Here is a 24091-nt window from a genome sequence, read left to right as displayed (position 1 = left end):
AGATTAGTTTCTTCACATCTCTGCAAAACTCGATCAAGGTTGCTTAAGCAATCATCAAAATAAGTTCCATATACGGAGAAATCATCCATGAAAACCTCAACAATATTTTCACAAAAGTCAGAGAATAAAAGGCATACGTTTGTAAGCAAAGGTACCGAAAGGGCAAGTAAAAGTGGTCTTTTCCAGATCCTCTTTTGATACAGGTATTTGAGAGAAAGAATAACCGTCTAGAAAGCAAAAATGTGTATGTTTGGAAAATCTTTCTAGCATTTGATCAATAAAAGGTAGAGGGTAATGATCCTTTCTAGTAGCTTTATTTAATTTGCGGAAATCAATTACCATTCTATAACCTGTAACAATTCTTTGTGGGATCAATTCGTCTTTATCATTAGGAACAATAGTAATACCTCCCTTCTTAGGGACACAATGGACATGACTTACCCACTGACTATCAGCAACAGGATAAATTATACCTGCCTCCAGAAGCTTTAGTATTTCATTTCTTACCACTTCTTTCATCTTAGGATTTAACCTTCATTGGTGATCAACAACCGGTTTAGCGTCTTTATCCTATTTTATTTTGTGCTGGCATAGAGTGGGACTAATGCCCTTAAGATCATCAAGAGTATATCCAATAGCAGCACGGTGCTTCTTCAGATTTTTCAATAATCTCTCTTCTTCCTGCTCTGAAAGGTTAGCACTAATAATAACAGGATATATCTTATTTTCATCAAGATAAGCATATTTAAGAGTATCAGGTAAAGGTTTAAGCTCAGACACGGGATCATCCTTGGGTGGAGGAGGATCCCGTAGAATTTCAACAGGCAAGTTGTGTTTCAATAAAGGTCCCTGTTTAAAGAATATTTCATCTATCCCCCTTCTTTCATTCATGAACATATCATTTTCATGGTCTAGCAAATATTGTTCTAAAGGATCATTAGGAGGCAAGGCAATAGAAGCAAGACCAATAATTTCATCTTTACTAGGAAATTCTTTATCATGGGGTTGTCTACGAAATTTAGCAAAATTAAAATCATGAGACATATCCCGTAAACCAATAGTAACAATATCCTTTTCGCAGTCTATCTTAGCATTAACAGTATTCAAAAAGGGTCTACCAAATATAATGGGACAAAAGTCATCTTGTGGGGAAGCAAGAAAAAATCAGTAGGATATTTAATTTTCCCACACAAGACTTCAACATCTCTAACAATCCAAACTGGTGAAATAGTATCTCTATTGGAAAGCTTAATAGTAATATCAATATCTTCTATCTCAGCAGGTGCAATATCATGCATAATTTCTTTATATAAAGTATAAGGTATTGCACTGACACTAGCACCCATATCACATAAGCCATGATAACAATGATCTCATATTTTAACAGAAACAACAGGCATGCCAACAATAGGTCTATGTTTATCTTTAGTATCGGGTCTAGCAATTCTAGTAGCTTCGCCACAGAAGTAAATAACATGCCCATCAATATTATCGACCAAGAGATCTTTAACGATAGCAATACTAGGTTCAACTTTAATTTGCTCAGAGGGTGTAGGTGTTCTAGCATTACTCTTACGAACCACAGTTGAAGCTTTAGCATGATCCTTTATTCTAACAGGGAAATGTGGTTTCTCAATATAAGCAGTAGGAACAATAGGATCAACATTATAAGTGATAGTCTTTTCTTCAACTTTAATAGCTTCAACTACTTTTGATGCAATGGGAGGATGATATTTAAACCACTACTCCTTAGGGAGATCAACATGAGTAGCAAATGATTCACAGAAAGAAGCTACTATCTCAGAGTCAAGTCCATATTTAGTGCTAAATTCACAAAAAGCATCGGTATCCATAAAATATTTAACACAATCAAACTTAGGTGTTATACCTGACTCCTTACCTTCGTCGAGTTCCCAATCTTCAGAGTTGCATTTAATTCTTTCCAATAAATCCCATCTGAATTCAATAGTCTTCATCATAAAAGAACCAGTACAAGAAGTATCGAGCATGGAGCGATTATTGAGAGAAAGCGGAGCATAAATTTTTTGAATAATAATTTCTCTTGAGAGCTCATGATTGGGGCATGAATATAACATTGACTTAAGCCTCCCCCAAGCTTGAGCGATACTTTCTCCTTCGCGAGGCCAAAAATTATATATATAATTACGATCACGATGAACCAGATGCATAGGATAAAACTTCTGATGAAATTCCAATTTCAATCGGTTGTAGTTCCATGATCCAATATCATCACATAGCCTAAACCATGTCAATGCCTTTCCCTTCAAAGATAAAGGGAAGACCTTCTTCTTGATAACATCCTCGGGCATACCTGCAAGCTTAAATAATCCACAAACTTCATCCACATAGATTAGGTGCATATCGGGATGTAATGTTCCATCTCCTGTAAAAGGATTAGCTAGCAGTTTCTCTATCATACCCGAAGGAATTTCAAAGTAAACATTTTCAGTAGGTTCAGTAGGTTGAGGAGCAACTCTTTGCTCTACTGGTCGGGGTGAAGATACCCCGAACAAGCCCCTCAAAGGATTATTTTCCATAGTAACAAGTGACAGTAAATTTCAGCACACTATATAAATTTTTCCTTACCAAATTCCACCTACCAAAGGCGCTTCACTCCCCGGCAACGGCGCCAGAAAAGAGTCTTGATGACCCACAAGTATAGGGGATCTATCGTAGTCCTTTCGATAAGTAAGAGTGTCGAACCCAACGAGGAGCAGAAGGAAATGACAAGCGGTTTTCAGTAAGGTATTCTCTGCAAGCACTGAAATTATCGGTAACAGATAGTTTTGTGATAAGGTAATTCGTAACGGGTAACAAGTAACAAAAGTAAACAAGGTGCAGCAAGGTGGCCCAATCCTTTTTGTAGCAAAGGACAAGCCTGGACAAACTCTTATATAAAGGAAAGCGCTCCCGAGGACACATGGGAATTATCGTCAAGCTAGTTTTCATCATGCTCATATGATTCGCGTTCGTTACTTTGATAATTTGATATGTGGGTGGACCGGTGCTTGGGTACTGCCCTTCCTTGGACAAGCATCCCACTTATGATTAACCCCTCTCGCAAGCATCCGCAACTAGAAAAGAAGAATTAAGGTAAACCTAACCATAGCATGAAACATATGGATCCAAATCAGCCCCTTACGAAGCAACGCATAAACTAGGGTTTAAGCTTCTGTCACTCTAGCAACCCATCATCTACTTATTACTTCCCAATGCCTTCCCCTAGGCCCAAACAATGGTGAAGTGTCATGTAGTCGACGTTCACATAACACCACTAGAGGAAAGACAACATACATCTCATGAAAATATCGAACAAATACCAAATTCACATGACTACTTATAACAAGTCTTCTCCCACGTCCTCAGGAACAAACGTAACTACTCAGAAATCATATTCATGTTCATAATCAGCGGGGTATTAATGTGCATAAAGGATCTGAACATATAATCTTCCACTTAATAAACCAACTAGCATCAACTACAAGGAGTAATCAACACTAGTAGCAACCCACAGGTACCAATCTGAGGTTTTGAGACAAAGATCGGATACAAGAGATGAACTAGGGTTTGAGAGGAGATGGTGCTGGTGAAGATGTTGATGTTGATGGAGATTGACCCACTCCCGATGAGAGGATCGATGGTGATGACGATTTCCCCCTCCTAGAGGGATGTTTCCCCGGCAGAACAGCTCCGCCGGAGCCCTAGATTGGTTCTGCCAAGGTTTCGCCTCGAGATGGCAGCGCTTCGTCCCGAAAGCTTCCTTACGATTTTTTCCAGGGTAAAAGACACCTTATACCAGAAGATGGGCATCGGGGGGCTTCCAGGTGGCCCACGAGGCAGGGGGCGCGCCAGGGGGGTAGGGCGCGCCCCCACCCTCGTGGACAGTGGGTGGCCCCCTCTGGTGCTTTCTTCGCCCAATATTTTTAATATATTCCAAAACTGAATTTCGTGGAGTTTCATGACTTTTGGAGTTGTGCAGAATAGGTCTCTAATATTTGCTCATTTTCCAGCCTAGAATTCCAGGTGTCGGCATTCTCCCTCTTCATGTAAACCTTGTAAAATAAGAGAGAAAAGGCATAAGTATTGTGACATAATGTGTAGTAACAGCCCATAATGCAATAAATATCGATATAAAAGCATGATGCAAAATGGACATATCAACTAGGTACTACACCCAGATCAGATATGAACTCCTGCATCCAGACTCCTTGCGCTGCTTTCGAAGTAGCTATATACTCCGCTTCACATGTAGATCCCGCAATGGGCATGCCGCCCCACGAGGCAGCCCAGGCCGGCCCCGCCTATCAACGGTCCAGCACATATATCGTGTCGCCAACCATCCAAACACCTTGCATGTCATTCGGGCCCTCGATCGCCAGATGGTGCGAGCGCTAGTCCATTGCGTGTGTCCCTAAAGAGTACATGGTATGCCGACCTAAGAGAGAAACACTCGTCTTTCTCCCGCATCCAAAACTAGGCAATTGTAACATCCCAATTTTCCTAGTTAGGATGTTAATAGATCATTCATATGCATCTCATATATTTTTTTATTGCATTATTTGCTTTTAGGAAATATTTGAATCATTATGCAACAAAAGGCAATTTATTGGAGTGGAGATAACATGACTTCTCCCTGTTGTTAAAAATGTTCATGATGTGCAGATATTATTTCCAGTTCATTTGATATGTTCTGGTATTTTTCATAATCTCCAAAATATTTTATTTGAATGTTTTATTGCTTTTTTATGTGGCCTATTCATGAAAACTATTTTTCAAAATTGCATTAGGTGAGGAACTAGTGTTCCTGTAGTTTACACTAGTATTGTTATTTTTACTGTGTGTCTAGGTATTTTTTCCTAGATTTTATTCTGGTGTTTTTATTTATAAAAAATAGCACGCAACACAGCGCAGCGCCGCACTGCGGCCCAGCAAGCCAGCTGCGGCCCAGCAGCCAATCACTAGCCTAGCTCCCTGATACGTCTCCAACGTATCTATAATTGTTTTGTTCCATGCTATTATATTATCTATCTTGGATGTTTTATATGCATTTATACGCTATTTTATATTATTTTTGGGACTAAACTATTAACCTAGAGCCGAGTGCCAGTTTATGATTTTTCATTGTTTTTGAGTTTTGCAGAAAAGGAATATCAAACGGAGTCCAAACGAGCTGAAAATTTATGGTGATTTTTTATGGACCAGAAGAAGCCCCCGAAGCACAAGAGTTGGGCCAGAAGAGTCTCGAGTTAGCGACAAGGGTGGAGGACGCGCCCACCCCTAGGGCGCTCCCCCCTGCCTTGTCGCTGACTCGTGGACCCCCCTGACGTGAAACCGATGCCAAAAATTCCTATTAATCCAAAACCGCCAGAAAGAAACCTAGATAGGGAGTTCCGCCGCCGCAAGCCTCTGTAGCCACAAAAAACCAATTGGGACCCTGTTCCGGCACCCTGCCGGAGGGGAAAATTATCACCGGTGACCATCTTCATCATCCCGACGGTCTTCATGACGAGGAGGGAGTAGTTCACCCTCGGGGCTGAGGGTATGTACCAGTAGCTATGTGTTTGATATCTCTCTCACTCTCTCTCGTGTTCTTGATTTGGCACGATCTTGATGTACCGCGAGCTTTGTTTTTATAGTTGGATCATATGGTGTTTCTCCCCTCTACCTTCTTGTGATGAATTGAGTTTTACCTTTGAGGTTTCACTATTATCGGATTGAATACTATTATGGATTTGAGAACAATTGATGTATGTCTTGCATGGGATGCTCGTGGTGACAATGGGATGTTCTATTTATTCACTTGATGTATGTTTTGGCACTCAACTCGCGGATTCCTGAGGTGACACTAGGGTAATCTATGCATAGGGGTTGATGCACGTTTTCGTCCTTGTTTCTCCAGTAGAAATCTGGTGGCACTCTTTGAGGTTCTTTGTCTTGGATTGAATATTATGAATCTGAAGTTGTTGAGGATATCGTATAATTGACCCACGGATACTTGTGGTGACATTGCAGTATCTAGGTGACATTAGGGTTGATTGATGTGTGTCATATGGTGTTATTTTACTATGAACTCTAGGGCTGTTTGTGACACTTATAGGAATAGCTCAATGGATTGATCAGAAAGAATAACTTTGAGGTGGTTTTGTACCCTACAAGCAATTTCATCTTATGTTCTCTGCGATAGGAACTTTGGAGTGACTTTTGTCGCACATTGAGGGATTGTCATATGATCTAATTATGTTATCATTGTTGAGAGAACTTGCACTAGTGAAAGTATGAACCCTAGGCCTTGTTTCCAAGCATTGCAATACCGTTTTTGCTCACTTTTGTTACTTGTTACCTTGCTGTTTTTATATTTTCAGATTACAAAAACCTATATCTATCATCTATATTACGCTTGTATCACCATCTCTTTGCCGAACTAGTGCACCTACAAAATTTACCATTGTATTGGGTGTGCTGGGGACACTAGAGACTCTTTGTTATTTGGTTGCAGGATTGTTTGAGAGAGACCATCTTCATCCTACGCCTCCTACGGATTGAGGGAAATTTGCTACTTTCTTACAAAACTCTGCGCTTGGAGGCTGAACACGAGTCTACAAGAAGAAGGTTGTGTAGTAGACATCAAGCTCTTTTCTGGCGCCGTTGCCGGGGAGGTGAGTTCTTGAAGGTATATCTTTAGATCTTGCAATTGAATCTTTTAGTTTCTTGGTTTATCACTAGTTTAGTCTATAAAAGAAAACTACAAAAAATGGAATTTAGGTTGCCTCATATGCTTCATCTTTTTAATGTCTTTCGTGAAAATAAGGATTCGAAAAATTGTGCTCAATTGCTAGACAAAGAATGCAATAAAATGTTTGGCATAAAATCTTTGAATGATGAGCATGATTGCAATGTTGTTAGTATGAATTCTTTGAATATCCATGATGCTAATGATATGCAAAGCCACAAGCTTGGGGATGCTATGTTTGATGAAGATGATATTTTTTGTCCCCCAAGTTTTGATGAGAGAATTTATTATGATAATAGCATGCCTCCTATTTATGATGATTATATTGATGAGAGTGGGTTTGGAAGAGTGTCAACTTTAGTTAATGATCCCACTATTTTGTAGGGTGTTGAATCTTATTGTGATAATTATGAAAGTGGATTTGGAGAGGTCATGACTTTATTTAGTGATGAATCCACTACTTTGGAACAAGTTCCAATTAATTATGAGAACAAACTTGCTATCTATGATGATTATTGTGATGACATGTATGCTATAAAGAATAATGATAACCATGAAACTTGTCATCTTGATTTTAATTTTCAATAGGATTATGCCTCACATGATAGTTATTTTGTTGAGTTTGCTCCCACTATTCCGAATGAGAAGAATTTTGCTTATGTGGAGAGTAGTAAAATTTATATGCTTGTGCATCATGAGAATAATGCTTTATGTGATAGATATATTGTTTAATTCATTCATGATGCTACTGAAAATTACTATGAGAGAGGAACATATGCTTTTACATATTGCAATAATATCAAGTTTCCTCTCTATGTGTTGAAAGTTTTGAAGTTATGCTTGTTTTGCCCTCCTATGCTAGTTGATTCTTGTTCCCATAAGTCGTTAGCTCACAAAATCCCTATGCATAGGAAGTGGGTTAGACTTAAATGTGCTAGTCATATGCTTCATGATGCTCTCTTTGTGTTTTAATTCCTTACTTTTATGTGAGCATCATTGAAATCATCATGCTTAGCTGAAAAGGCATTAAAGAAAAGAGCTTGTTGGGAGACAACCCAACATTTACCCCTACTTTTTTGTGTGTGTTCACATGATTAAGATACTGTAGTAATCATGTTTTATAGCTTTTGTTTCAATAAAGTGCCAAGTAAAGCCTTTGGGATAGTGTGGATGATAGTTGACTTGATTCTGTGCAAAAACAGAAACTTTTGCTCCCAGTCTAGGAATTTTGAAAATTCACTGGAACATGCTTTTGATATGAATTTTTTACACATCATTGATATATAAATTTCCTACGTTGTCCTAATGTTTCAGAATTTTTGGAGTTACAGAGGTGTGGAAAGTTTCCAGATTACTACAGACTGTTCTGTTTTTGATAGATTCTGTTTTCTATGTGTTGTTTGCTTATTTTGACAAATCTATGAGTAGTATCGGAGGGTATGAACCATGGAGAATTTGGAATAAAGTAGATATAACACCAATATAAATTTAGAATGAGTTCAAAACAGTACCTAAGTGGTGAATTGCTTTGTTATACTAACGGAGCTTACGAGTTTTCTGTTGAGTTTTGTGTTATGAAGTTTTCAAGTTCTGGCTGAAGTTTAGATGGACTAAAGAATAAGTAGTGGCAAGAGCCTAAGCTTGGGGATGCCCAAGAAGCCCCAAGGTAATATTCAAGGACAACCAAGCATCTAAGCTTGGGGATGCCCCAGATGGCATCCCCTCTTTCGTCTTCGTTCATCGGTAACCTTACTTGGTGCTATATTTTTATTCACCACATGATATTTTTTTGCTTGGAGTGTCATTTTATTTTATTTTATTTTGTTTTGCTTGTTATTTGAATAATATCCCAATATCTGAAATTCTCAAATGTTAGAGAGTCTTTACATAGCTACATAATTATTCGACTACTCATTGATCTTTAGTTATATCTTTTGGAGTAGTTTGTCATTTGCTCTAGTGCTTCACTTATATCTTTTTAGGGCACGGCGGTGGTTTTATTTTGAAGAAATTGATGAACTCTCATGCTTCACTTATATTATTTTGAGAGCCTTAAACAACATGGTAATTTGCTTTTGTTATGAATTTAGTCCTAATATGATGGGCATCCAAGAGAGATATAATAAAAACTTTCATATAAACTGCATTGTATACTATGAGAAGTTTGATTCCTTATGATGTTTTGAGATATGAAGATGGTGATATTAGAGTCATGCTAGTGAGTAATTGTGGATTGTAGGAACACTTGTGTTGAGATTTGTGATTCCCGTAGCATGCACGTATGGTGAGCCGTTATGTAACAAAGTTGGAGCATGATTTATTTATTGATTGTCTTCCTTATGAGTGGCAGTTGGGGATGAGCGATGGTATTTTCCTACCAATCTATCCCCCTAGGAGCATGTGCGTAGTACTTTGTTTCAATGACTAATAGATTTTTGCAATAAGTATGTGAGTTCTTTATGACTAATGTTGAGTCCATGGATTATACGCACTCTCACCCTTCCACCATTGCTAGCCTCTCTAGTACCGCGCAACTTTCGCCGATGCATTACACCCACCATATACCTTCCTCAAAACAGCCACCATTACACCCACCTATTATGGCATTTCCATAGCCATTCTGAGATATATTGCCAAGCAACTCTCCACTGTTCCGTTTATTATGACACGATTCATCATTGTCATATTGCTTTGCATGATCATGTAGTTGACATAGTATTTGTGGCAAAGCCACCGTTCATAATTTTTATACATGTCACTCTTGATTCATTGCACATCCCGGTACACCACCAGAGGCATTCATATAGAGTCATATTTTGTTCTGATTCTTGAGTTGTAAGTAAATAAAAGTGTGATGATCTTCATCATTAGAGCATTGTCCCAGTGAGGAAAGGATGATGGAGACTATGATTCCCCCACAAGTCGGGATGAGACTCCGGACGAAAAATAAAAATAAAAAAAAGAGGCCAAAAAAGAGAGAGCCCTAGAAAAAATGAGAGAAAAAGAGAGAAGGGGCAGTGCTACTATCCTTGTTCCACACTTGTGCTTCAAAGTAGCACCATGATCTTCATGATAAAGAGTCTCTTATGTTGTCACTTTCATATACTAGTGGGAAATTTTCGTTATAGAACTTGGCTTGTATATTCCAATGATGGGCTTCCTCAAATTGCTCTAGGTCTTCGTGAGCAAGCGAGTTGGATGCACACCCACTTAGTTTCTTTTTGAGGTTTCATAAACTTATAGCTCTAGTGCATCAGTTGCATGGCAATCCCTACTCACTCACATTGATATCTATTGATGGACATATCCATAGCCCGTTGATGCACCTAGTTGATGTGAGACTAGCTCCTTCTTTTTGTCTTCTCCACAACCGCGGCCGAGCCTGAGTCGACCCGGCGCCCTGGTCGATCCTGTGCCCTCCAAGGACGCCGCACGCGAGGAAAGCTCCTCGAGGAACCCTACCGCGCACTCTTTCCCCTCTCCCACTACCACACGAGCCGCCTGGGGCGATTTGGATCTCGTCCCGGAGCTCCGCCGTTCGCCGCACGACCTCGTCGCCGTAAGGACATCGGAAGCCGCTCCGCCTGCTCCCTCGTTTCCCCGCTCAGTTGCCTGCATTTTTGACATGTCACCATGGACCACAGCGCACCGAAGCGACCATCATTCGCCGGAGCACGCCGAAGTTTGCGACGCCGCCGTCAGTAGAGGACGCCCCAGTCGCCGTACTCACCACCACCGCCTCTGTCGCTCGACGCCGCACCCACCCATCCCTTCACCCTCGCCGGAGGAGCGCCACCGCCGACGCCGACCGCCACCATCGTTTTCCTTTGTACACGGTGAGCACGCGCGCATAGGAGGTTCTTCGGCCAATCACGAGTTGCCACGTGGCACCTTGCGACAGGACCCGCACAGGAGTCGCTTCAGGACCACGGGGTTTCTGTTGTTTTCTTTTTTCTTTTTGTTTTATTTTTCAGATTTCAGCTAAAAATTCAACTAGCTATATATTTTATTATATATATCCAAATTAGGTAATTCTTTTTCCTAGAGTTTCACAATGAACAGAAGAATATGACAAGAACAAAATTTCATATGTTTGCACATTTCAAATTTGAATTCGTTCGAATTTGAATCAAACCTTCCGGAGGCCATAACTTTCAAACCGTTTGTCGGAATTGAGTGATTCTTTTTGCATTGTGATCGTACTGCATTGTAGAAGTTTTGTACTTGTTGTTATGCTACTGTTCTTGATTTTTAAAATGGTTTTCTTGCTGTTGGTTTTATTTTGACTTTATTTGAGTTTCGGTGGTTGATTTTTGATTGTGTGAAACGCGTAGATTGTACGGAGTGCGACGCGAGCTATTGTCAGGAGTGTGACTTTTTGAACCAGAACCAAGGCAAGTTACATGTTGATTATCCTTTACCTATGCATGTAGTTATATCACACTATGAATATATGCATGTATAGGAATACTATATTATTGTGCTATACGTTGTTGAGCTATCTTCCCGTCTTTTGCAAATCGTGGTAGTTGTAGTTTGCTATGCTTTGTAGACGGGGGTGGTTCATGTATTCATTGAGCTTGTGAGGATTATATATATATATAAATAACAAATTGAGTAGTAATTAAGGATTTAACTCACCTCTGGGCGGAACTGGTATTGATGTGTGGTTTCAAGAACAACATGGTTTATACCCTCTGAATGTAAGTGGACGGCCGCCCAGGCTCAAAAAGATCAGACGGACTTAGTGACTAGTAGCTTCCATGTGCAACCACTAGCTACATGGGCTCTGGCTTAGTTGAGTAGGTTGTGGGATCCTCGCCCAGGTAAGCTAGCAGATGTAGATATGAGTAGGTCTACCGGCTGCCGGTGGGTGGAGGTGACTACTTCTGAAAGACTTTGTCTCAACCTTTGGGTTGAGTCTAGTGGGTAAAGTGTGCAAAACTCTACAGAGTATTAAAACTAATCTTGATTAGCCGTGTCCCTGGTTATGGACAAATTTTGAGCCACTATGCCATTACAGTTGTTGGATGATCTTGACAGATGTGACACTTAATAATATTTGTGGGAAACTTTAATAAAGGGTAGGTTGGAGTTGATTTTGCCAACTCAACCTTGTGCAGTTAATTGTAGTAATAAAAGGACTAAATGAAAAATTGACTATTAGGTAGTTATGAGGACAAAATCAGCTTTCTGCAAAATAAACCCCCAAGCCTTCCTTTTGTTGTACTATGCATATACATGTAGGTTTGCTTTATTATTATTACTCCTGTGTAACTTGCCAATACATTCAAATTATTGACCTACATGGCTGCAACGTCTCATGTTGCAGGATTTTTAGACGAAGAGTAAGGTACCGTTAGGGTCGCGAGTCTGCACTCAACATCGCCAGTGGGCTATGATGGGACTCATCGTTATTTTCTGCTACTTTCCGCTGTTTGATTGAATAAAGCTAGCCATGTGCTACGCAGATTGTTTTATTTTATATACTATGGATCATTCATTATAATAAATGATGCACTTGCTATTTTGGTATTCATCTATACTGTGTGTTCTAGCGAGTTCGATCCAGGGACTAGCACAGTAAGCATAGAGACTCAAATCCTTCGAGGTTTGGTCGTTACAGCAATCCTCTATATAGGTGTCCATCTCATTTCCCTCTTATTTATCGCAAAGCGAGCACTGGCACCGGCATGTCCGGGTTGACGTCCTCCCACCATACCATCCACCTTCGAGGCCATCTCGAGTTTTGATCGACCGCTTATTACCATAAGCAAGTAGGTGTGGCATGAACTCTCGAATGTAGCCACTATCCAACCATTGATCCTCCCAACATATGGCGTTAGCCCCATTGCCATGTTTGGTTTTGGTCGTCACGTAGTATACAACCATCGACTCCCCAGGAACATGAATGTTGAATTCCCTCTAAGGTTTCTCTGCCATCACTTGCTCCATCCAAAGTCAACGAGCCCTTAGAGCCAGCTTGAGTAGCCTCATGTTGGGTATGCCCAATCCTCCAACCTCTTTTGGTAAGGAGCTTCATTTTTTTCTCCAAAAAGGGGAGTACCATTGGCTCTGCATCCGACGATATATATACAAGCATTTTATTAAACATGAATCAAGTTTAAGTCACTGAGTACCAGATAGTAAAATAAATAAAGAAAGAGAACACACGATCACAACCGGTCGAACCCAAGATTACATAGCTCATCCACATAATTAATCTATGAGTGGATCGCCAATCAAACCGCTTGAATAAAGCATGTGCAATCATTTCCAGCAGGCTGCACCCAAAGGCCATAAGCACCCATGCATCCACATGCTGAAGTGATGACCACATACAGATTGAAGTTGTAGCTATGTTTATAACTTGTGAGAAAGTAGGAGTATATTATTTGTTAAAAATGCAATCATTCCGGCAATTCCATATTGCCCAGAGAATGGCACAAACTCCCACATGAATTTGACCCTTAGGCTTATGATGAATACCCCTAACCAGTCTCCAATTTTTTTTTGAAATACTCGTTGGCGGTGCTAAATTATATGCAACATGAATGATGCGCTAGACCAAGGTAGTAAACAGACATGAAAGAAATAAATGATGAATCATCTCCTCTTGATCAGGAAAACAACATTTTCTGCTATCATGTAGATACGCTTAGCAAAGTTATCTTTGGTAAGAACTACTTTTGTCTATTAAAATCACATGAAAACTTTGATCTTGGAAGGAACCTTTGTTTTCCAAATATGTTTGCTGCAAAAAAATAGGTCCAGAATCCAGAACATCCACATACATAGACTTCACAGTGACGACGCCATTCGTGGTTAACCTTCACTCGTACGAATCTGACATCTGAGTTAGATTAATTGGCATTAACTTAAAATCACATGGATCCACTTAGTCCATTTGTCGCCTAATAATGCGCTCCACGGAATTGGATGGTCAAAGGGCTAGCCCCAAGAACAGAAACCATTGAATCCTCTTTTCTGAATACTATATTATACAGGGATCAGGTATTGTAGAGCTAATCACTAGTACATCGAGGTGCTATAAAAACGGTTTTTAACCCCTTTCCGCGACAGCATTCTGAACCGTCGCCTAGTGAGTGACTGTGATAGGGGGGTCCTTCCCACACGACCCAGAAGCTGTCGGGGATATGCCCTCCTGGCACACACGCTCGGCAAAATGAGGTCGTGTGCGACCGGCGAGCGATCAAATATGGTTATACGTACAATTGTGCTAAAAAACAATTCTACAGGCCAAATTGTTTCCAGTCGTAAGTACATCCCACACAGTCAGTCCCCGCTAAACGTTTCCGTTCGTATGTACCTTCCACACAGTCAATCTAAGGAATATGTTTCCGTTAGTATGTACATCCCACATAGTTAATCCAAGAAGTACGTTTCCGTTCGTATATACATCCCACACAGTCACTCCAAGGAAAACGTTTCCGTTCGCAGGTACATCACACACAATTTTCCCCATTAAATCGTTTGTGATAGCGTTGCCATTGCACACAATATTAACAAATTTTTTGTTTGCCTTATTGAATGCATCACACATGGTGGGTAGAAGAAACTGTGTGACAAAGGCATTCCATCACACACACTTTTTATGTGGTAAACGTTTGCACAAGGTGGCCTAACACAAACAATTTTCAAGAGGATGTCGTGTGTGATTGTTCATTGATCCAACACGGTTTATTCCTAGAAACTGTTTGCGTTGCCTGAGGTCATCGCCCACGGGGTTTTCTCAATAACCGTTTGCAATAGAAAAACCCAATTTGCAAGCTAATTGCCCTATTATTAATAATCCATTTATTAATCTAATTGATATTTCATATTAATCACACAATATATTTCATTTCCATATTAGGGAAGTAGGATTTCATAATTGAAATACACCAGAGTACACCATCATATAGCTTCAGCACTCAGCTACCCCATTACACAACTACACCAGCACCAAGTTTCACATGCAACATCTGCAACCTTTCAAAATTAGCATCATAGACGGAACATAAACAGATGAATCTCATCTAGAAAACTACTGAAGCGGAAGGCGAATATTGAGCCTTCATCGATGTTGAAGGTCTTTGCAACTTTAGGCCAGTGCCTGTGGATGATTGACCGTCCATCTTTCGTCCTCTTCAGGAACACTTCAATATTGAACCGCGGGTGTTGTATGAAAACCTTCCTCGCCTCCTGACCATACAGGTGGTTTGAGAGGTAATCATCAGTGAACTGCTTTGGAAAGGCCTGAAAACAAGGATATGCATAAATATCTTCTCCAGATTTGAAATGGCGCAACGGAATTAAAAAGACAAGGTATAACATATGCAAAAAGGGTCAAACAGTGGTTCAAAACCTCTAGCAGCAGGACCTACATCTGCAAGACCAAATTCTTAAAAACCTAATATTTAAAAACAAGAAGCGGAAAGCTCTGTTATTAACTGCAACATGCCTAATATTTAAAAACAAGAAAACGTAGTCATTCAAACTTGTATTGTGCGGGTCTAAGTACATTAGTTATTGGCCCTGTTTGGATCCATGGGTTAGAGTTAGTTTGAGCTAGTTTGGGCTCAAATAGCCCTAAAGTATCCAAACATGAGGGCTAGTTTGAGCTAGTTGCGTCAAACCCACCCAAAACAACTATCCCACCAAAGAGGTGCTGATTGGGTCTAGTTCTCCTAGTGCATTTATTGTCAATCTAACACTGTCATCCAAACACCTCTTTGGCTAGAGTTAGTTCAGGGTTAGTCATCGTTTAGTATCATTATTATTTAGGAAACGTAGGATAGCGTAGGATTTATTCTACCTTGACTTGTACTCCAAGATGACCATGTACTCCTATATATATGCCCACGAGGCTCAAGCAATACAATCAACTATTCCACCAATCTCTCTCTCCCCCTTTTAACTGTCATGAGCTAGAAACTAACTCTAACCTCTAGCTAAGTTAGAGTATCCAAACAGTGCCATTGTTAAATCAAATGGAAAGATGTGTTCAATACTCCCTCTGGTCCTTTTTACTCTGCATATAAGAATTGTTTGAAGTCAAACTTCATAAAGTTGGGCCTTATTTATATGAAAAAATATCAACATCTAGCATGCTAAAGTGATACAATATGAAAATTTAAGTCATGACACATGTAATGATATTTATTACATATTGTGACTATTGGTATTTTGTTCTATAAAGTTGGTTAAACTTTAAGAGGCTTGACTTTAGACAAATCTTATATGCAAACTAAAAAGATTCGGAGGGAGTACAACATGCTTAACAACAACCAAATATAGTCATTCATAGAGCTATTGTTAAATTTGGTATTGATGAAATTAAACTGCACACTTTGTACTAGCACATATAGAAAATCACACTGTTAATAGCTGAAATAAACAAGGCATGCTACAAACAACCAAAGATGGCCATTGAAACTCGACATATGCTAACTACAAACAACCGAACAACCATAAAATGTAGAAATAAAAAAGGCGTAATGCAAACAACCTAATATAGCAACAAATGCTGGACATGTTCTCACTACAAAAGAGGTTCGAGAAAACAAATCATGGGTTTCCTCAGTTGTCACAGATCGGCTCCTCCTTGGGGTCGCCCTCGATGAGTTCTGACTTGCCAACTGAGGATCCCAGGCCAGCATCGCAGAACGTGTCCTTCAGAAATGACAAAAGGGGCTCCATGGAAATGAAGGATGGCAAATTGTTCATAACGAGCCGCAGGAGATCAGTGGCAGGGCCATCAATGAGATCGACAGCTGTCAAACCCGAAGGGTTGGGGGTGGGCAACTTAACCTGCGACATAACCCGCGTCAAGCCGTCGGTGCCGACGACCTCGATGTCGTAGCCGAAGTCCGGGACATGCCTGAATACTCGAGCCCACTGATTGAAAGGCTCAATCCAGGTCCAGTCATTGTCGTCAGCTACCTCGGCGGCCACCTCACCGACGTCGGGCAAAGAGGCCGCGGTAAAGCTCTTTTGGGCCATTCGCTCCTCGAGCTCCCCGGGAAGCATAACCGGGCTTAGGCTGCGACGCTCTGGAGTGGGGGAGGGGGTGGGGATGGGGATCACTGGGAAAGGGGGCATTTCGCAGGCGTCATCTAAGAAACTCAGGGTGTCGATGGTATGTATATCGGTGGGTAAACTGCACGGGCAGATCGGCAGAGGTTGACGATGGAGGCGGCACGGCGGCGGCGGCGACCTAGCTAGGTTTGGAGCGAGGGAGGAGTGGTGTACGTGTGTGAGCGGGGGATTTGGGATGAGAGAAGGATTTGGGGTGTGTGTGGAGGGGGTCCAAGGTGGCGTTTGAGGAAATGCCACGGGTACTGACAATTTTACTAGGCGGGAGTAAAATGGCACGGCTACCGAAAATTTGAATCAAGGGATTGAAGCAGAGCGGGGCGGGAGTAATGAACATCACACACGGTTAAAACATAAAAATCATGTGTTATCAAACAGAAAAACACTCCAGCCGAGCAGATATTTTTGAGATTTCAAGGTATGGAGGCGGGTGTAAAATGTCGGGGCTACTAAAAATTTGGATCTACTGATTGAATCAGAGCGGGAGTAACCGACATTGCACACGGTCCACACATACTATATCAAACAAAATAACCATCTACGCTGGTAGATATTTTCGAGAGTGCGAGGGAGTAGATATTTTAGAGAGGGGGAGGGAAGCCTCGTGGAGCCCAATCTACTGTGATCATGTGGGTGGCAGGGGCAAGGGCGCGGCACACGGGTAGTATTAGGGAACTGTGTCTGTTTCATACCCAATCGCAGATGGTTGCTGCGTCCGACTCGTCTGTTGTTTATAAATTTGGCCAAAAACGAGGGAAAGGGTCAGAACACGTACACACTTGCATGTGGACCAAATATATGTATGAAAAGGGTGGTTTGATGTTCAAATGCCCATTGCACAACTTTGATGTGGCACGTGTCGCACAAAGCGCACGTTATTATTGCTAGCCCCCCCCAACACACACACACACACACACAATTCGTGTTGCTGGGAGGGGAATCCTAGCTATGAACGCATGCCCCCAAATAGCCAGGTCTGACATCTCACTGTACCGTAACACAAAATCGAAAGGAGTACATCAACCCCCTCCCCCTTTGCTTCTAATCAAATGTGGACCGTGTGCGGGCCCACAGATGTGTTCTTCTGGCGTTAGATGGGTGACACCACTTACCAACCAGACCTGCGGGTGGCCTGATGTGTGTGTGTGTGTCTGTTTGTGTGTGTGTGAAAATGTTGTGCTATGATATTTAAATAACCAAATCACAAATTTGATGTGGCACATGTGCATCGCAAATTAACCGGGCATCCCCGACCCCACGGAGGTTCATCTAGTACGATGTAGTACTGTGCTCCCCCACACACACTTTGAGTCGGTGGGAGGGCACATCTCACCAAGGCGTATTGTCAGACTGACCAAGAAGAATCACCACCTTGGTCGTATAACCTCTCTTGTTTGTTGGGTCAAAGTCATGCATTGACGTTCCATTCGCGGCCCCACAAAATAGGCTAGCTTGTCGCCGATAACCACGCGAGGGAGTGCCTGAAGACAACCACTGTGTGCATGTGGCCCAAACATATGTATGAAGTGTCATGTGGTGTTTGAATATACCCAATGCACAACTTTGATTCATGTGTATGTGAGCCCTCAAACATAGGTCTCGAATCTCACCATGATCGACGTACGATTATACGGTAATGCGAACCAAGAGAAGAAGAATCCACCCTGGTAACCTCTCTCGCGTTGTTGGTCGAAGTGATGGAGACGTCCACGCGGGCCCACGAATATATAGGCCGTCGATGATAACCAAGCGAGGGAGAGTGTCCAAAGATAACCACTGCATGTATGTGCCCAAACATATGTATGGACATGCGTGATGCATGCATATATGTTTGAATACCAAAAGCACAACATTTCAATGTGGTGCATGCATGCATCGAAAAACGCATAGTCCCGACACATATCTGGTTCATGATGCATAGCCTGCTCGCCCCCCCCCACTTCGACCCGGTGGGAGGGATTCGTGCGTACACATGCGCGCGAAGTATAGTTGCATGTACTGAACCATATAAGACAAACCAAAATTTAATCCCCTCCTAATTATAAGTCAAATTAACCTCTATTGCTGTCGGTCGAAGTGATTGACCAAGAGGGCACACAGAGATGGACGAAGAATCTCGCTGATAACCCCGTGAGTGAGTGCTAGAGGACAACCGCCATCGCTTGCACTATAAAAAAAGACACATCCATGACATTTTGGGTCGAACGATTTTTTTCTGTCATACTTATGACACTTCTATGACGATAATTGTGACAAAACCCGGTATCATCATAGATGTGTTGGGCTCCTACTTCTATGACAAAAAATCATGACAGAAATTGGGTTTTTCGTCCTGGGCGGGCCGGAGACGCAGCTGCATGACATTCTTTGGGCCGTCCATGACGGAAAAAACCGTGGTAGAAGCGAGGGCGAGGAAAATATCGGGGAGTTGCCGGTTACGGTGGGTGGTTGGGGGCCAAGCGGTGCGTGTTTCTATTGTACGTATGCGCGTGTGCGCGAGGCGTTGGGCTCTAACTGAATCCGAGCGATTGCACTGCAGGCTACGCGTTACTAAACCCGAGTGATTGATCGATCCCTTGCTGTTAACTGAACCCGAGTGATTCCTTCGCTACTGCTGCTAACTGAAGCCGATCGATGCTGCCTCTGGATGAACAGTGAGTGTTGTTGGGGGGTTTGGATGAACAGTTCCCGGTGGGGGGTTGGATGAACAGGACCGCGTGGTAGTAGAGGTCGTTGCCGCTGGATGAACAGGACCCCCTCGATCGAGCCGTTGGATGAACAGGACCCCGTGGAGGGCTGGTTGAACAGTAGCCCGTGGAGAGGTGGTTGAACAGGACCCCGTGGAGAGGGTTGGTTAAACAGTAGCCGGTGGTGGAACGCGCGGTGGAGGCTGGATGAACAGGAGCCCGTGGATGAATAGTCGCAGGTGGAGGCTGGAGGAAGTCGACAGTGGATGAACAGGAGCCCATGGAGGCAGTCGACGGTGGATGAACAGTAGCCCGTGGAGGCAGTCGACGGATGAACATTATCCCGTGGAGTCCCGTTTTGCGGTACGCCACACCCCTCCCGATGAACAGGACCCCCGTTTCGACCGTAGCGCTCCAACACAAGTCTGTTTCCTCCGTTTTGCGGTACGCCACACCCCTCCCGATCAACAGGACCCCGTTTCCACTGTAGGAGGTCCGTTACCTCCGTTTTGCTGTACGCCAGACCCCTCCCGATGAATAGGATCCCGTTTCGATCGTGGCCGTTCGAACACAAGGCCGTTTCCTCCATTCTGCGGTACGCCAGGCCTCGTTTCCATCGGCTGTTCCGTCCAAGCCGGTTGGCTCCCGATAAACAGCATGCATTCCGTTGCCTCCCGATGAACAAGACGCATTCCGTTGCCTCCCCATGAACACGACGAAGGCGTAGCTTCTCCGTTCCGACCCAGCCATGTACACGAGCCCTGGCCATACGTATACGCGAGTAGGCGTTCGAGACCCCGCCCGTATGTACGTACGTGGCCGTATTTTCTTTCTTGCACCCTGGCCGTTGTACGTACGTGTACATGCTATGTGCGCGCCTCTACTACGACATGTGCGCGCCTCTAAATCGACCAGTATGTATGTACACGTTCGCGACCAGAATGACAAAGCTACATATGCTTCGACCAGGTGGGTCCCGACTATCAGGCACTTCCTTGCGTGCGAAGATGTAGCTGGTGGGTCCCAGCAGTCAGGGGGGCGAATCATTTGTTTTGCCCGTAATATGGACACACTTCCTTGCATGCGAAGATGTAGCTGGTGGGTCCCAGCAGTCAGGGGGAAACATTTTTCCGCAAAATATGGTGGCCTGTCCGGTGGGTCCCTGCTCTCAGGTGGAGGAATAATTATTTTGCGCGTAATAAGGAGGCACTTCCTTGCTGCGGCCTTGGACCCAGCTGTCAGCCTCTCCACATACAGTACTATTCCGATGGAAGTCGTTTGTTGACCACATTGACCACGCCGCGCCAAGAGCACCAGGGCGGTGGACGATGGCGAGGCCTATGAAGGGGACGACATGGAGCTGGGGAAGACACGGTAGTGGATGCCCATGCGGAGGGGAGTACGTGGGTTGACTGCTTCGGCTGTGGTGTGAGGCTGCCCTCGCCAGAGAATAACAGGAAGTGTGGGTGCGTATAGAGGGATGGCATGGCCAGCGGTGGCAGCATAGCCGGACATGGGAGGCAGGAGCAGGCGGCACGACCGACACTTGTTTGGGCGGCTGGAGCAAGAAGACCAGAGGTTGAAGAAGCACTACAGCCGTTGGATGGACATCGTATGGTCACTGGAGCTAGAATCGTTCATATTGACTAAGTTGACAAAGCCCTCCACCCCCGTCATCTTAGTAGGCGCACAAGTTAGCCTCCCACTATGGTGGGTCCCAGCTAGCAGGGGGTATTCATTTTTTGTGCGTAATAAGGAGGCACTTCCTTGCGTGCGAAGATATAGCTGATGGGTCCGACCTGTCAGCGGGGGAACGTTTTTTCGCGAAATACAGAGGCCCTTCTGGTGGGTCCCTGCTGTCAGGTGGAGGAATCATTATTTTGCGCGTAATAAGGAGGCATTTCCTTGCGTGCGGCCGTGGACCCAGTTGTCAGCCTCTCCACGTACAGTCCACTTCTGATGCATGTCATTCGTTGACCACGCCGAGAGCACCAGGGCGGTGGACGACGGCAAGGCCTAGGAAGGGGACGACGCAGAGCCAGGGAAAACTCGGCAGTTGTTTCCCATGCGCACGGGAGTGCGAGGGTTTACGGGTTTGTCTGCCGTCGCTGAAGAATAACAGTAGGTGTGGGTGAGTAGAGGGATGGCTAGGCCAGCGATGGGAGAACGATGGGGCGGTGAGGCCTGCGCGGCAGCATAGCCGGCGCGGGAGGAGGAAGCAGGCAGTCCCGCCGGCGACGGTCGTTGGATGGACATCCAATAGTCACTGCTCTCGTGTGTTGACTAAGTTAACACGGCGTTGCGTGTGCGTCAACCTTATTTTTTAGGAAAGCATACGCCTCAACCCGTAGTAGGCGCAAGTCAGCCTGAAATCTGTGGAAAACAGCATATGGCCCATCTGCCATTATTTCTAATAATTTACAGCCCACTTGCCAATTCTTAAGAATTTTTTTGGACCCCATCTTCTTTTTGTTAGCATTACACGCCATATTGTGGCCACGGTTAAAAATTATACGAATTTTTGCATATTTCAATGCGGTCAACTGTTTTTAATCCCGAAATATCGAGTCACATTCAAACTATTTTGAAACAAAAATATAAATATAAAATCCAAATAATTGTCCAGGCATACAAATCAATGGAATTTAAAATCTTGTAATTAAAAAATATGAAACTAATTCCCGGTTGATGTGTTTTAAAAATTTACAACCCATTTCTGGGCAAACCGAATGAAACTCCTCTCCTCGTCTTGAAAGATTTGCAGCCCAGCAGGGCTGATAAAGCAAGTAGGCCTCGATTGGGTATTTCTTTAAAAAAAATAGAACTGGGCTAGCCATTTTGAGCAACAAAAAAACACAACTGGGCTCATGGTGTTGTAAACATAAATAAAACCCTGGCTAGACGGGCCATAGCCCCGTTGTTACCCTGATCCATCGCTAAAACTAGTATAAATAACAACTGCTTGTTCCTAAAAAAAGTAAGTAACAACTGCGCGACCTGCTGGCCCCTGGTGTCAGCCGCTCGTTGTGTAATTCTCTCGTTTATTGACTACATTGACAATGGCGTGAGCCCCAGATGTCCAACCATTAGGAGGAACCATTTTTTGGGGCTTGAAATAACGAAGCACTTGCTTGCGTACTGCCATGACGCTGGTGGGTCCCTACTGTCATCCTCTCCACGTATAGTCATATCCTTGTTCCTCTCGGTCGTTGACGGTGTTGACAATGCAAGAGGGTGGCGCACTGCGCACGGCGAGCGAACCAAGGCGGAGGACGACAGCGAGGCGTCGGACGGAACGAACAGGAGCCGTGGAAGATGCGCTGGTCCAGTCGCAGGCGGAGGGGAGTACAGGGGTTGACTGGTTCGGGTGCGGCTGCATGTTGGAGCTGACGTCGCCGGAGAATAACAGGACGTGTGGGGGAATAGAGGGAGGGACTGGCAACGTTGGAGGGTACGGTAGGGCGGCGGAGGCGGATGTAGCAATCTGACCTTAGACGGTCAAATCTATGTGCATAAGTGTCATCCCTGGATCGGTAATGCTGACACACACAGTACTTAAAGGATTTATAACAGAGTTTCAATCACACACTTATTACATCAAATGTCTCAAAAGAGAACTTATTACAATAATATGGCTTAAGGCCATCTAAAATAAGATAACTGCGGAAGCATCAAAGGTAAATGAGTCCATCAACTCCAACAACATAGCTGAGTGCACGGCAACGACCTAGCGCACCATACTCTTAGTCTGAAAAGTCTGCAAAATAGTACGTTGCAGTCCGTAACGGGTCAGCACATGGAATATGCTGGCAGGATAACACTGCAGAGCAATGAACAAGAGAACAGCTATCTCTACATGCATATATGGCTGGTGGAGGCTCTAAGTTTATTTTGCATAAAGCCAATTTTCCCCTACAACAAAGGAATATATTTTATTTAACTACAAAGTTGGTTGATAAAATATTGAGAAGGTTCCTCCAACTAAATCCCAATTAAACAATATTAATAACCCAACAAATTAAACTAAGAGTGATGAGATTAAATCAATAATTCAAGAACCAGATACTCAAGACGTCCATAACCGGGGACACGGCTAACCATGATTAGTTTGTACACTCTGCAGAGGTTTGCGCACTTTTCCCCACATGACTCGATCTCCTCCGTTGGATTTCTCGCACTACAGGATGTTTGAGAAACGGATGACCGAGACACAGTCTTTCAGAAGCATTAACTCTTTACTCTGGGTAGACAGTACCACCTACTTCCCCTACATCTGCTAGCCTACCACTGAAAGAGGTCACGTAACATAGTCAACTATGCCAGAGACCATAATGGCTTGTGACTGCACACGGAAGTTTCTAGCATGAATAATCTTATGATCCCTTTGAGCCTGGGTGGCGAACCATAAGATGATCACACGGGTACTCGGGGATATCCATGGACAGCGCTGGATTGCTCCTGGTGCCCAGACAACCACTGGGTGCTCCAGGGTGCCACAACCAATCCACCCAGATGTGTCTTTAAGTAGCCACCTTAAGTTAACCATTATTAATAA

This window comes from Triticum aestivum, chromosome 7D, assembly GCF_018294505.1.
Source record: "Triticum aestivum cultivar Chinese Spring chromosome 7D, IWGSC CS RefSeq v2.1, whole genome shotgun sequence".
Lineage (NCBI taxonomy): Eukaryota > Viridiplantae > Streptophyta > Magnoliopsida > Poales > Poaceae > Triticum > Triticum aestivum.
The sequence above is the reverse complement of the archived record's forward strand: the minus strand, read 5'-3'. Positions refer to the sequence as shown.